Raw genomic sequence first — 14,231 nt, 5'->3', positions numbered from 1 at the left:
TCCATTGTTTCCAAGTGGCATGGTGGGTCAACCAACTGGGGAGTGCAGGGCTACATATGTGCAGAGTATTCTAGATGTTACTCATGATGCATTTCCTGATATGCACTGTGACCTATTTTGTTTGGACTCATGTGTCAGATGTATACAGGTGACTGATTATTTTCTGTATCTTCACCTTGCCCACAGCATCATTGGAGGACACTGAGGGAGACACCTGCACGGACCTGGAGGAGGGATCCAGCACCGCTGCCACCACTGCTGGCGAGTCTACGGGAGCAAGTGGCACGGAGGGCGAGGGGAGTCAGGCGGAGGACCTGTCTAGCAGCAACACTGACTACGACGCTGACGGGTCCGAGGCTGAACTCCTCGAGGGGGCGGAGGCTGCTACAACACCTGGCAGCAGCACTACATCTGTCACCGCCCCCTCCATTCCCATCACCGCCCTCCCAGTTGCTCCGGTCCCTTCTGTCCATGCAAGGCACCACCGTGTCTCCTTCGTGCCAGGCACCGCACCCCCTGCCCTTGTCCCCCCTGCTGCCCTCACTGCAGAGTCTGTGGACATTCTGCGGCAGTTGAAGGTTGGCCAGACATCGATGCTGAATGTCCTCCATGGCCACACCAGACTGATGACGCAGATGGTGTCGTACATGGAGGGCATGTCATCAGCGATGTCTGACCAACGGATGTTGCTGAGGTCCATGGACTCTTCACTGACGGCAGCAGTGAGTCTCCTGCAGCGCTTCGTTCCCCCTACCCCTGCACCATCCACACTTCCCACTCCCATGCCTGTCCCAAGCACACCCAGACATTCCCAAGCATGCACCCCACCAGACACAGGCAGCACACCAACACGTGAGGGCAAGCGCACACCTCCTCGCACGCACACTCAGGGGGATTAAGGCACACCCGCTGGGTCTGGGGCACACAGGCATACATGCAGCCACAGTCCGAGTCTGCATGCCGCACTACCCAGTCCCTCCAATGGCACTCCCCTCGGCTCCCCTACCACACAATCTGACAAGGAGACCTACTTGGCTGTGCTGGGCCTCAGCCCCTCTGGCTCACCAGCCCGTAAACAGGAACGGCACTCCACGGGTAGGGGAGTTGAGTTCCCCCCTGTCCACCCCCTCCCCCAGTAGCGCTGCACCCCATCCCTCCGACCCCCCCCCTCCTTTGAGCCTGTGGTTTCTTTGGGTGCAGGGGATACGCTGGACGACCTGGCAGCAGTGTGCAGCGCCGAGCTCACCTCCACCTTTGGCGTTGCCTACCCCCTGTGGTGGAGGCGTGTGTCCCTGCACCCACCACACCTACCCTTACACCTCCTGTCCCTGCGGTGCCTGGTCCTTCCCCACACGACGCCCCCCCCCCCAGTCGACGAACCTGAGGGTTCTAATGTGCAGGCAAGCTAGGGGAGACGCGTGGCCATGTGTCCCCCCCAAGGACTTCCGATCTGGACTGGCCATCTGCCTTTGTAAATAGTGTCCTTTTATAATTTTGCTTTTAATGCTGAATAAAGCATTTTCTTTTCACTTTGAACACTATTGCATTTCAGGTATTGATGTGGGTGCTGATGCTCCAGGAGTTGGGGTTGTGGTAATGTGTTATGTTTCAGGGAAATGTTGTAGTCTGATGCTCATGGGGTGGACCATGGTATCTGCGTGCCATCACAAGGTCTCTGCAAAGAATCTTTGGTTGTGTGCCCTCTGAAAGTGAGTAAGTGTCCCCCTTGATTCCTGTTTCCCAAGTGTCCGCCTCCTTTTTGCTTCCTTGTACCCCGAGTGCGTGCCCCCCGAGTGCTGAGCGATTGCCATCCCCTCTTCCTTTTGTACCCCGAGTGCGTGACCCAGATTGACTGTGCGTGCCCCCTCGCCGTTTGCCCGCTTTTTTCATCGCTTTTTTCCGCTTCTTTCCCGTTTCTCGGTCTTCGCCGTATTTTTTCTCCCCCGCTTTTTTCCGCTTTTTCCCGCCATTTGTTTGAAGCTCCCATTGGCCCCCTACCCCCCGCCACCTGCCTTCCAGCTGACCCCTCCTCCCAGCTATCCCTTAAATGGCGGCCGCTGCGCGACTGCGCGCAGCGGGCGCGCCACTGGCGCGAAAGGCAAGCCCGCCTGCGCCCGTCCGCGCCTGCACCGCGCCCAGCGCCACGACCCCTGGGCCCCACAACCCCCACCTCCCACGCCTGACCTACGACACCGCCGCCCTCGTCGAACTCAACCCCGGCAGTACGCCGGGATGCTGCCGCACCACCCCGAGACGCACCCACGGACCTTTTACCTGCTGCAACTGCAGATTCACATGCCCACGCACCCCCAAAGCACCCCACAAGAACAGCACCCCCGAACACAAACTCGAATGCATCCTGATCAACCCGCGCTCCGTCCACAGACACGCCATCGAACTGTGGAACCTCATCGACTCAACATCCCCGGACATCGCCTTCCTCACGGAGACCTGGATGAACCCCTCCTCGGCACCCGATATCGCCATAGCCATCCCTGACGGATACAAAATCATCAGGAAAGACCGCACCAACCGCACCGGAGGCGGCATCGCCATCGTCCACAAGAGCTCCATCCGCATCACGACCAACACCGACAACACACTCCCCGAGGCCGAACACCTCCACTTCCAAATCCACAGCGACCCCAAAACCACCCTCAGAGGAACCCTCATCTACAGCCCCCCTGGACCACGCACCAAATTCAGCGAAGACATCGCTGACTTCGTCAGCCCACAAGCCCTCCCCTCCGCCGACTACATCCTCCTAGGGGACCTCAACTTCCACCTAGAGAAGAACAACGACACCAACACCACCACCCTACTGGACAACCTCTCCAACCTCGGACTCAAGCAACTGGTCAACACCCCCACCCACTACGCCGGACACATGCTCGACCCCATCTTCTCCTCCAGCAAACACATCTCCTTCAACCACACCACCAAACTCTCCTGGACGGACCACAGCTGCGTCCACTTCAGCTACAAGAAAACCACAACCCACCACCACCCCCGACAACCACCAAGAAGACAATGGAACCGAATCACCGCCGACCAACTCACATCATCTCTCTCCCAGAACCCCCCCACCAGCACCTCAGATCCCAACGAGGCAGCCAACAACCTCACGAACTGGATCTCCGACTGCGCTAACCTCCTGGCTCCCCTGAAGGCCCGCCCGAACGGAGCCAACCACATGAGAAGCACCTGGTTCAACTCCACCCTCAAGGACTCCAAAAAGCAATGCTGCACCCTCGAGAAAACCTGGCGTCTCGACCAGACTGACGAGAACATGTCAGCCCTCAAAAACGCCACCAGAAAACACCACCAACTCCTCCGTGCAGCAAGAAAATCTTCCTTCAAAGAAAGACTTGACAACAACTCTCACAACAGCAAAGAACTATTCGGTATCATCAGAGAACTCTCCAACCCCAACGCCGAAAACAACGCCATCACCCCCTCACAAGACCTCTGCAACTCCCTCGCAACCTTCTTCCACCACAAAATCACCGACATCTACAACAGCTTCACCACAACAACCACGTACCCCCCTCTGGAACCCACACCCCACAGCGCCACCCTCCACACCTGGACCCCGGTCACCACCGAGGAAACCACCCGCACAATGAACTCCATCCACTCAGGATCCCCCACCGACCCATACCCCCACTACATCTTCAACAAAGCCGACAACATCATCGCACCCCAACTCCGAGACATCATCAACACCTCCCTCACCACCGCCACCTTCCCCGAGAGCTGGAAACACGCCGAACTCAATGCCCTCCTCAAGAAGCCGACAGCAGACCCCACAGACCTCAAGAACTTCCGACCCATCTCTCTCCTCCCGTTCCCAGCAAAGGTAATTGAGAAAACCGTCAACACACAACTCACCACCTTCCTCGAAGCCAACGAATCACTCGACCCCTCACAGTTCGGCTTCAGGGCCAACCACAGCACCGAGACCGCCCTCATCGCAGCCACGGACGACATCAGATCCCTGACCGACAAGGGAGAGACCGCGGCCCTCATACTCCTAGACCTCTCCGCAGCCTTTGACACGGTATGCCACCGCACTCTGATACAGCGCCTCAGCAACGCCGGCATCCAAGGCAAGGCCTTGGACTGGATCATCTCGTTCCTCTCAGAGAGTCCGCCTCCCCCCCTTCAGATCAGCGGCTACCGAGGTCATCTGCGGCATCCCACAAGGATCCTCCCTCAGCCCCACCCTCTTCAATATCTACATGACCCCCCTGGCAAACATCGCACGCAAACACGGAGTCAACCTCATCTCCTACGCAGACGACACACAACTCATCCTTTCTCTCACCAACAACCCATCCTCCGCTAGAACCAGACTGCACGAAGGAATGAAGGAAGTCGCTGACTGGATGACGGACAGCCGGCTTAAACTCAACACCGACAAGATGGAGGTCCTCATCCTAGGCCTGACTCCAACCTCATGGGATGACTCCTGGTGGCCCCCCGCCCTCGGCAGCCCTCCCCAACCCACCGACCACGCCCGCAACCTCGGCTTCATCCTGGACTCCTCCCTCTCCATGACCAGACAAGTCAACACAGTCACCTCGTCCTGCTTCAACACCCTACGCATGCTCCGCAAGATCTTCCGCTGGATCCCCACCGACACCAGGAAAACCGTCACCCACGCCCTTGTCACCAGCCGCCTGGACTACGGCAACACCCTCTACGCAGGCACCACAATCAAAATACAGAAGAAACTCCAACGTATCCAGAACGCAGCCGCACGCCTCATCCTGGACGTCCCGCGCCACCACCACATCTCCGGCCATCTGAAAAAGCTTCACTGGCTCCCAGTAAGCAAAAGAATCACATTCAGACTCCTCACCCACGCACACAAAGCCCTTCACAACCAAGGCCCCAAGCTCATCAACCACCGCGTCTCCTTCTACGTACCCACTCGCAACCTACGATCGACAAGCCCTGGCAGCCGTCCCCCGCATCCGCAGAGCCACCGCCGGAGGCAAGTCATTCTCCTACCTTGCAGCAAAGACCTGGAACTCTCTTCCCAGCCACAATTGTTGTGCTGACCTCTGTCTACATTTCCTTTGTTGGTGACGGATCCCTTCAACTATGGCCATGCCTGCTCAGCAATGTCTCCAGCTGCATCGTCTGTGCCATCCTTGCTAGTCACTGTACTTGTGTATTGAGTATGTTGTAATGCCTTAATGGCGAAAATCTCCATTTTCCGCACTATGCATGTGTGTTATCCCAGCCTAGCACACAATTGGTACTTGTTCTGCAGGGTATTTGGGCACCTGACTGACAATTGTGGGCATTGTATCTGTGGGAACTCCACCCTATTCCTTCCATGAGAGGCAACATCTTGGTGGCTGTCCCACCACCTGTACATTCCTATCAGTCCGGGATGTGCGTGACAGTGTGTGTTCCCTTTGGCTCTCTTAGTTTAGTAGGCATTGACATGACTATACAGTCTTGTGGCATGATCTCTGTGTGTGTATTGTGCTGCATCCGCCAGGGGTGGGTATGCATGTGTCATTTGTCCTCACACCCACATGTGGTGTGTCATGCACTGGGGGAAAGACATCCATCCTCATGAGAGTGGGACACTGCTGTCAGTGATGTGTTGTTATGGCACTATCAACATAGTCGAACATTAGGGATGCGTACATACACCCATGGAGTTGTGGTCATCTGATCATGATGTACACACCCCCATGTCTCTGACCACTGCTGGTATTCCTCTGCACCCATCCCTCACATGTCTCTGTCCACTGCTGGTATTCCTCTGCACCCACCCCTCACATGTCTCTGTCCACTGCTGGGAGTGATAGGCACCCACCCCCATGTCTCTGTCCACTGCTGGGAGTGATAGGCACCCACCCCTCACATGTCTCTGTCCACTGCTGGTATTCCTCTGCACCCACCCCTCACATGTCTCTGTCTACTGCTAGGAGTGATAGGCACCCACCCCCATGTCTCTGTCCACTGCTGGGAGTGATAGGCACACACCCCTCACATGTCTCTGTTCACTGCTGGTATTCCTCTGCACCCACCCTCACATGTCTCTGTCCACTGCTGTGAGTGATAGGCCCCCACCCCTCACATGTCTCTGTCCACTGCTGGTATTCCTCTACACCCACCCCTCACATGTCTCTGTCCACTGCTGGTATTCCTCTGCACCCACCCCTCACATGTCTCTGTCCACTGCTGGTATTCCTCTGCACCCACCCCTCACATGTCTCTGTCCACTGCTGGGAGTGATAGGCACCCACCCCCATGTCTCTGTCCACTGCTGGGAGTGATAGGCACCCACCCCTCACATGTCTCTGTCCACTGCTGGGAGTGATAGGCGCCCACGCCTCACATGTCTCTGTCCACTGCTGGTATTCCTCTGCACCCACCCCTCACATGTCTCTGTCCACTGCTGGGAGTGATAGGCACCCACCCCCATGTCTCTGTCCACTGCTGGGAGTGATAGGCACCCACCCCTCACATGTCTCTGTCCATTGCTGGTATTCCTCTGCACCCACCCCTCACATGTCTCTGTCCACTGCTGGTATTCCTCTGCACCCACCCCTCACATGTCTCTGTCCACTGCTGGGAGTGATAGGCACCCACCCCCATGTCTCTGTCCACTGCTGGGAGTGATAGGCACCCACACCTCACATGTCTTTGTCCACTGCTGGGACTCCTAGGCAGACACCCACCCACCCACCCGCACCCTTGGTGCAGTACACTGCTGTCCTGGCCATGAACACACCCCAATATACTGGTTATATGCTGCACCAGGACCTAAGCCAACATTCGTGGCGTTTGTGCGCCTTGTATCACAAATGTACTGGTGCCCTAGGGGTACGGGTGAGGCAGTCCGTACCCCCGCATTCATAGGTTGGGTACGATCCGTACCACGCGTACCCCTACATCACCACTACAATGGTGGTACGGGCCGTACCCACGCCCTCACAGCGTGGGTACGGCCCGTACCAGCATTGTAGTGGTGATGTAGGTGTACGCGCCGTACCTACGTCCTCAGAGCGTGTTTACGGCCCATACCACGCGTACCCCTACATCACCACTACAATGGTGGTACGGGCCGTATCCACGCCCTCAAAGCGTGGGTACAGCCCGTACCACCATTGTAGTGGTGATGAAGGGGTAGGCGTGGTACACCCCTACATCACCACTGCAATGGTAGTACGGGCCGTACCCACGCCCTCAGAGCGTATGTACGGCCCATACCACGCGTACCCCTATATCACCACTACAATGGTGGTACGGGCCATACCCATGCCCTCAAAGTGTGGGTATGGCCCGTACCACCATTGTAGTGGTGATGTAGGTGTACGCGCCATACCCATGCCCTCAGAGCGTGTGTACGGCCTGTACCACGCTTACCCCTACATCACCACTACAATGGTGGTACGGGCGGTACCCACGCCCTCAAAGCGTGGGTACGGCCCGTACCATCATTGTAGTGGTGATGTAGGGGTACGCGTGGTACGGGCCGTACACACGCTCTGAGGGCATGGGTACGGCCCGTACCACCATTGTAGTGGTGACGGGTACGCGTACGCGGGGATTGGTGGACACGCCCCCGAAGTGACCAGACCCTGGAGGCAATGTATGGACAGTATATGGTATTTTTAAAATTAGGTAGAGGTTATGTTTCCTGCCCCTCGCCCCCCCTTTGCCCCTGGGTGTTGTGCTGACCTTCGGTGGCGTGCGCGGCGGTTTCGGTGCACCAGGTCGTAGGCTAGGAGGGCCGGGATGACACATAGGATGGGGTCCATGGCTGTCCGCCGCGTACCGCTGCTCCTTCTTCGCGTTGTCCTCAATTTCCCGGGAGTTTTTGGCTGCCGTAAAAAATGAGCTGTGCGGAGTGACGTAGGCACGAATCGTACTTGCTGGTCCGTAAAATGCTGCCTGACTCCGTCCGGATGTCACGTACGCGATGTCCCGGAATTGTGGGTATTTTTTAGCCGCACGTAGATTTTTACGATTCGTACGGAAATGGTATTTCGGTACGAATCGTACTTGCTGGTTTGTAAGGTGGATTTCCCGGGTACGAGTCGTATGGAGAAAACGCTCCGTATGACCATTTCGGAATTGGCACCAGAATGTTAAAACCAACTTCACTAAAAGATGTATTTTATCATTCTGAGTTCAGGCATACTAAACTCGAATTTCTACCATGTTCCCTGAGTCAGTTAGGATTATAAAATGTAATAATCAAACTGCCCATTCTGGCCTATGGAGAACAGGTAGCCTTGCAATAGTGAAAAATGAAAATGGCTGTAATTCACTATTAGGACATGCCACACACATCAGGGCATGTCCTACCTTTTACCTACAATGCACCCTGACCTTGGGCCTACTATAGGGGTGACTAATATGTATAAAAGGGAAGGTTTAGGGACTGGCAAGTGGGTGCACTTGCCCAGTCAGCATGGCAGTACCAGACTGCACACAGGCTCTGCAATGGCAGACCTGAGACACACTTTACAAGCTGCTCCGGTGGGTGGCACAATCAGTGCTGCAAGCCCACCAGCAGCATTGGTTACAAGCCCTGGGCACATGCAGCGCACTGTACCAGGGTCTGACAAGTAAACCAATCAAGCCAATCATGGAGTCACTAATCCATACATCAATCTACCATAGGGAGCACTTGCACTGTTGTACTGAACAGCAGTGGCACGGTGCCCAAAGCATCTATAACCAGCAAAAACACGAGGCAACAGCAAAAAAATGGAAGGGAGACCCACGCCAATGGTGCCAGATTTAACAAATGCATATTGTACAGTGTTGCCTTCGGTGTGCTTTAGCGGTTATTCCATAATATGTCAATTCACTGTTATTTCCTTGCGTCTTTCCAGATTCCTCCACTCTCTCAATGGATTTTTGCTTTTACATATCCGGATACATTGCAATGTGAGGTAACATGCTACTTACTGTAATGAAAATGCTCTTGACACAAAGGCATACTGTTGTGAGTTGTGTTTATTTTGCAATGAGTGACAGGTGAGGGGTGGAGTAGAAAGTGATTGTACATGGATAGTTAGGGTAGAAGACACAATGGTAGAGTTCCAAAGTCCAACCGAACACTCCCATCCTTGTGGCAATGTGGTTTCGTATTTACAACAAAGTCAATGCTCGGTGTTACAGTGGTGACATCAGCGCTTGCTCCGAGAACTTGTACGGCACAGTGCTCTGCCACGTGATCCTCCCGGGGTCTTTATCAGATGCCCCCTACGCCATTTGGCCTAGGGGGAACCTGCTGCATGCTCGGAGGTGTCTGAGGATTCGCTGTGATGCGACTCACCCCTCCCGGTGGCCGCTGCTGAGGTGTTGTGACTATCATCCGGTTAGCCACGGGGGTGAGGGGGCTTGGCAGCGATTTGAGCCGCATGCATATCCTTCAGGACACCCACAAGCTGGCCCATGTACTCCACATGTTGTCCCAAGCGAGTGTCCATGGACCTCTGCAGCAGGCGGTGTTCACGCAGTTCTTCAAGGACCTGGCCCATCTGTCCCTGGTTCTGCTGGTATGCACCAAGGACAGTTAGCACCGTGTCCAGGGCCTCAGTTCATTGTCCTCCTGTGGATGTCCCCCAGTGGGCCTCCCACCTTCTCCTCTGCCACGGACCTGTGGCGGTGCCAGGTACTGCCGCCGCACACCGTCCTCAGCATCCCTGGTCTGCCTGGTGGTATTTGAAACTGTTGTCAAAGGGAAAGTGTTGGAGGCAGTGGTGGTGATGGTGGAGGTGGCTGCCACACAGGTTGTTGCTGCAGGGGTCAGCGTTGGCGATGCAGCTGTTGTTGGTATTGTGGTGGTAGGGACAGTGAGGGCCAGAGACTGAGCTGTCCTGGCCACGCCGGAGGGGCCAGGTCGGTCTTCCTCATCTAAAAAGACCAGGGAGTCTGCATCCGAGGGTTCACCTTCCTGGGGGGGCGGGGGGGGGCGGTGACTGGCTGGGCTCGCCCATGGCACGGTCGCCTACTGTTGCTAGGGAGTCACCTGTTGGAGAGAGGTTATATTGTCAGCATGTTCAGTACACAGCACAACTTTGATGTTCATGTTTAGCACATTTCATTTGAGATGACCTTACTTTTTAGCTTGGCATTACTATGCATTCATAACGGTTTGTCAGCAGTCGAACGTGATGTGGAGGTACATACATTGCTCATTAGCGATGTGTCATGGCTGAAGAAACAAATTCATATGTATAGATATTGTATTTCCAAGGACATGTCCTCTGGTACCAACTTGTTGCTCATCCAATTCAGTTCATGCTTGGACATTTGTGTCTTTTCTATGAGTATCTGACTACTATGCCACAACTTCATGATTTGTGTTATGCTTTTTGTACTTACCTCCTGTGGTTAGTGAGGTTTGACAGAGTTTCCATGCATGCGTTGTGTTGACCCGAGTCTTTCTGCTTTGAGGCAATGGGACTTGCACATTGGCTTTTTGTGATCGCGTTCTTATATTTTGCTTAGCAGTTACAGGTGACTTCATCACTGACACAGTGAATCATGTGGTCTCTCGAGGGTATTAGCTGTATGTGCACTGCCTACAACTTATGGGGTTTTCCAGAGTTGCCTACCTAGTGTGGGATGTGGGGGTCATATGGCTCCATGCTGTCTGTGAGGGAAGACAGCGGGCCTTGTGGGAGTTGTGGTCTTGCTGTCAGAGCTCAACAACCCACTCCCCAGTGAGATGGCTACCTACCTGTTAGGAGGCACTGTCGATGGAGTTAGATGACACATGGCTGTGGGGTGGGGAGGGTGGGCCATGCTGTTTGGGAGGGAGGCCAGGGTTCATGAGCTGACTACCTACCAGTGAGGAGTAAGGAAATGCTAGCCTTGTGATCCATTCATATTGAAAGCATGCATTCCACATGAGTTTGATGTGGGCTGGCGTTTGTTGCACAACAATACATTGCAGTGTGATGGGAGACATTTGTTAGTACTTACCAGCCTCCACTCCCCCCTCGATTCCTGTGAGACTCTCTGTATGCCTTATGGCAAGCACCTTCTCCTCCCAGTTGGTGAAGGTTAGTGGTGGAATGGGAGGGCCACCACCAGTTCTCTGGGCCGTCGCGTGGTTCCTCTGGGTCCGATGCTTGACCCGGCACTTGAGGTCGACCCACCGCTTCCTGATGTCACGCACAGTGCGTAGGGTGGTCCCTATGGCTTTGACTTTGCTGTGGATCCTTGTCCACATCTGATTCTTGCGCGCAAGTGGGATGTGTTGGACCAGGTGCCCAGACAAATGTGGTTCTACCCTGATTATCTCCTCTACCATCACTTCAAACTCTGAGTCTGTGAATTTGGGCATTTACTTGGGGGGCATGGTGCAAATAAATGAGGGGTGCAGGGTGAAAGGTAGTGGTGGAGATATGTGAAGTGTGTGAGGTGTGTGGGTGAAAGTGGTGTTGTTTGGATATAGGTGGGTGTGCTGTTGTGCAGTGCGAGTCAATGGTGTCCTGTTTCTCTGTCTCGGCTTGTGGTGTGCAAATGATGCTGGTCCAGGAAGGAGTTGGCTTTATACTGTGGTATGTGGGTGTGTCCACATGAGAGATGGCCTCCAGATGTCTCTTCCATGTTGCGCATGGTTTTTCTTACCAGGAGCAAGTTGGGGTGTATCATTGTGGCGTGTGTGTTGTGATTGAGGGCAGCAGGGAGTACAGGCACACTTCGGGCATTGGTGCAAAGTTAGTTCCGTCCGCCATTCATTTGGTCTATGTGCGTGCACGGCGGTCGGAGGCAGTGCTTGGTCCGTTAGCTCTGCATTCTCATCATAATCAGCTGTGCTGTCAGCGGCCTTTTCAAGCCGTTGAACAGCCTTCCCCCGTCTGCCACGGTCGGATTTGCAGCTTAAGCGGCCGTGGTGGACGGTCTTTTGTGACCTCCAACCGCTACGGTCTGATTTTGCATACATTGCATCGTAATTTGACTAACGGAAATGCTGCGGGTCGATTTTTTCCGAAACCATGGCAGTCGGAAGGCTTTTTCGTACACCAACGTAATTGGGCCCTTATTTAACATTTTTATTTAGTAGTATTTATTTAATTTAGATTTTATAGTGTTAATTGTTGGAAACAATTTATTATTAATGAATGAATTAATTATTTGGTTAATTAATATTAATTAATAAATTGGTAATTATGTCAATTGTGTCCTTTTTTTAGGAGCGGGTTGTGGGTTTATAGGGGAATAGGGTAGGAAGCAATTTAATTATAATAAACGTATTCATATTTTTTATTTAATAATATACATATAATTTATATTTTATTGTGTTAATTGTAGGAATGAATTTAATATTATTTATTCATTAATTACTTAATTATTTCTTAATTATTTGGTAATTATGTTAATTGTGTTATTTTTTTAGGGGAGGGTGGTGGGGTTTATAGGGGAATAGGGTGGGAAGTAATTTAATTATAATAAATGTATTCATGTTTTTTCTTTATTAATATTTTTTCAATTTATATTTTATAGTGTTAATTGGGTGAATTAATTTAATATTAATTATTTATTAATTGCTTGTTAATTAATATTAATTAATTAATAGGTAAATAATTATGTTAATTGGGTTTTTTTAGGAGTGGTTGGTGGGGTTTATAGGGAAATAGGATGGGAAGTAATTTTTTTGTATTTAGTTAATAATTATTTGTTAATTAATGTTATTAATTAATTAAAATTTAAATATGGCAATTGTGTAATTAATCTTAGATGTGAGTTGTGGGGTTTATAGTGGTAAAGGTTGGGAGTAAATTAATTAATAAGTTGTTTTTAATTGATATTAATTTATTAATGTATAATTAGCTATGAAAATTGTGTAATCATTTTTAGGTGTGGGTTGTGGTGTTTATTGGGGTAGAGGGTGGAAAGTAGTTTATGTTTAATTAATTAATAATTAGTTGATCATTAATATTAATTTATCAATTCATAAATATTTATGGTATTTGTTTATTTTTATTTTTGTGTGGGTTTTTGGTTTTATTGGGGTAACGTTTGGGGAGTAAATTAATTTTTATCTGCTTTAATTTGTTTTTAATTAATAATACTTCTTTAATTGGTAAGTAATTATGTTAATTATGGAGGTACATTTAAAACCATTTTTAGATGTGTGTTGTGAATTATTTGGTGTTATAGGGTAGGAAATAAAAAGGATTACATTTATGTAATAATTAAAGTTTTTGATTATAAATAAATTCTATTAAAAATAGTTCTTTGTAAATTATTTTTACATTTTTAAAAAGTAATCTTTCTAGGTATTTGTTAGATCTTTTTAACATTACAATATGTTTCTATCTTTTGTAAATTTTATATTTTTATATGTTTTCTTTTCTTGTTTTTTAAAATCGTTGGTGTTGCGTTTGATATTTTGTTTGTTTTTAATTTTGAACTGACTCCAATGGGAATATTAATTTTTACCCTTCTGCTTTCCGACACTTTGCCTACTGTTGCACTTACTGGAGTGGGAATAGGAATGTTTACCCTTCTGTTATCCAACACTTCCCCTACTGTTGCACTCACTGGAGTGGGAAAAGTATTTTTTACCCCTCCACTATCCAACACTTTCCCTACTGTTACACTCACTGGAGTGGAAATAGTCATTTTTAACCCTCCCCTATCCAACACTTTCCCTACTGTTGCACTTCCTGGAGTGGGAATAGTAATTTTTACCCCTCTGCTATCCAACACTTTCCCTACTGTTGCAGTCACTGGAGTGGGAATAGTAAGTTTTACCTCTCTGCTATCCAACACTTTCCCTACTGTTGCACTCACTGGAGTGGGAATAGTAGTTTTTACCCATCCGCTACCAAATAATTTCCCTACTGTTGCACTCACTGGAGTGGTAATATTAGGTTTTACCCCTCCACTATCCAACACTTTCCCCATTTTCCCTACTGTTGCACTTACTGGAGTGGGAATAGTATTTTTTGCCCCTCCGCTATCCAACACTTTCCCTACTGTTGCTCTTACTGGAGTGGGAACAGTAATTTTTACCCCTCCGCTATCCAACACTTTCCCTACTGTTGCACTCACTGGAGTGGGAATAGTAAGTTTTACCCCTCAGCTATCCATACTTTTCCCTACTGTTGCACTCACTGAAGTGGGAATATTAGGTTTTACCCCTCCGCTATCCAACACCTTCCTCACTTTCTCTACTGTTGCACTCACTGGAGTGGGAATAGTATTTTTTACCCATCCGCTATCCAAAA

The sequence above is a fragment of the Triturus cristatus genome, chromosome 1_1, assembly GCF_964204655.1.
Source record: "Triturus cristatus chromosome 1_1, aTriCri1.1, whole genome shotgun sequence".
NCBI lineage: Eukaryota > Metazoa > Chordata > Amphibia > Caudata > Salamandridae > Triturus > Triturus cristatus.
This window is presented reverse-complemented; position numbering follows the sequence as displayed.